The sequence below is a fragment of the Micromesistius poutassou genome (assembly GCF_964030765.1).
Source record: "Micromesistius poutassou genome assembly, chromosome: 2".
NCBI lineage: Eukaryota > Metazoa > Chordata > Actinopteri > Gadiformes > Gadidae > Micromesistius > Micromesistius poutassou.
Genome location: NC_140272.1, coordinates 1,425,405 through 1,427,904, shown reverse-complemented (window position 1 = coordinate 1,427,904; position 2,500 = coordinate 1,425,405). Strand labels below are relative to the sequence as shown.

The 2,500-nt window shown below is 53.2% G+C and overlaps 1 protein-coding gene across 1 annotated transcript in view; it reads left to right on the top strand.

Moving 5' to 3' along the window:
- celsr2 (cadherin, EGF LAG seven-pass G-type receptor 2) overlaps positions 1-2,500 on the top strand; it is a 17,352-nt gene that overhangs the window by 11,120 nt on the left and 3,732 nt on the right. The window lies entirely within an intron of this gene.

Here is a 2,500-nt window from a genome sequence, read left to right as displayed (position 1 = left end):
TTTTTTAAATATAAAATAAAAATAAAATACTCCATACGATATAAAAAGTGACACTCACCACCGCTGACCTGAACGATGACACTAACGTCCCCGTCACTAACGTCACCGTCACTAACGTCACCGTCACTAACGTCACCGTCACTAACGTCACCGTCACTAACGTCACCGTCACTAACGTCACCGTCACTAACGTCCCCGTCACTAACGTCCCCGTCACTAACGTCACCGTCACTAACGTCACCGTCACTAACGTCACCGTCACTAACGTCACCGTCACTAACGTCACCGTCACTAACGTCACCGTCACTAACGTCACCGTCACTAACGTCACCGTCACTAACGTCACCGTCACTAACGTCCCCGTCACTAACGTTCCCGTCACTAACGTTCCCGTCACTAACGTCACCGTCACTAACGTTCCCGTCACTAACGTCACCGTCACTAACGTCACCGTCACTAACGTTCCCGTCACTAACGTCACCGTCACTAACGTCCCCGTCACTAACGTCACCGTCACTAACGTCACCGTCACTAACGTTCCCGTCACTAACGTCACCGTCACTAACGTCACCGTCACTAACGTCCCCGTCACTAACGTCACCGTCACTAACGTTCCCGTCACTAACGTCACCGTCACTAACGTCACCGTCACTAACGTTCCCGTCACTAACGTCACCGTCACTAACGTCACCGTCACTAACGTTCCCGTCACTAACGTCACCGTCACTAACGTTCCCGTCACTAACGTCACCGTCACTAACGTCACCGTCACTAACGTTCCCGTCACTAACGTCACCGTCACTAACGTCACCGTCACTAACGTCACCGTCACTAACGTCACCGTCACTAACGTCACCGTCACTAACGTTCCCGTCACTAACGTCACCGTCACTAACGTCACCGTCACTAACGTTCCCGTCACTAACGTCACCGTCACTAACGTCCCCGTCACTAACGTCACCGTCACTAACGTCACCGTCACTAACGTTCCCGTCACTAACGTCACCGTCACTAACGTCACCGTCACTAACGTCCCCGTCACTAACGTCACCGTCACTAACGTTCCCGTCACTAACGTCACCGTCACTAACGTCACCGTCACTAACGTCACCGTCACTAACGTCACCGTCACTAACGTTCCCGTCACTAACGTCACCGTCACTAACGTCACCGTCACTAACGTCACCGTCACTAACGTCACCGTCACTAACGTCACCGTCACTAACGTCACCGTCACTAACGTTCCCGTCACTAACGTCACCGTCACTAACGTCACCGTCACTAACGTCACCGTCACTAACGTCACCGTCACTAACGTTCCCGTCACTAACGTCACCGTCACTAACGTCACCGTCACTAACGTTCCCGTCACTAACGTCACCGTCACTAACGTCCCCGTCACTAACGTCACCGTCACTAACGTCACCGTCACTAACGTTCCCGTCACTAACGTCACCGTCACTAACGTCACCGTCACTAACGTCACCGTCACTAACGTCCCCGTCACTAACGTCACCGTCACTAACGTTCCCGTCACTAACGTCACCGTCACTAACGTCACCGTCACTAACGTTCCCGTCACTAACGTCACCGTCACTAACGTCACCGTCACTAACGTACCCGTCACTAACGTCACCGTCACTAACGTTCCCGTCACTAACGTCACCGTCACTAACGTCACCGTCACTAACGTTCCCGTCACTAACGTCACCGTCACTAACGTCACCGTCACTAACGTCACCGTCACTAACGTCACCGTCACTAACGTCACCGTCACTAACGTCACCGTCACTAACGTCACCGTCACTAACGTTCCCGTCACTAACGTCACCGTCACTAACGTTCCCGTCACTAACGTCACCGTCACTAACGTCACCGTCACTAACGTTCCCGTCACTAACGTTCCCGTCACTAACGTTCCCGTCACTAACGTCACCGTCACTAACGTCACCGTCACTAACGTCACCGTCACTAACGTCACCGTCACTAACGTCACCGTCACTAACGTCACCGTCACTAACGTCACCGTCACTAACGTCACCGTCACTAACGTCACCGTCACTAACGTCACCGTCACTAACGTCACCGTCACTAACGTCACCGTCACTAACGTCACCGTCACTAACGTCACCGTCACTAACGTCACCGTCACTAACGTCACCGTCACTAACGTCACCGTCACTAACGTCACCGTCACTAACGTCACCGTCACTAACGTCACCGCCACTAACGTCCCCGTCACTAACGTCACCGTCACTAACGTCACCGTCACTAACGTCACCGTCACTAACGTCACCGTCACTAACGTTCCCGTCACTGACATCACCGTCGCTAACGTCACCGTCACTAACGTTCCCGTCGCTAACGTTCCCGTCACTAACGTCACCGTCGCTAACGTTCCCGTCGCTAACGTTCCCGTCGCTAACGTTCCCGTCACTAACGTCACCGTCACTAACGTCACCGTCACTAACGTCACCGTCACTAACGTCACCGTCACTAA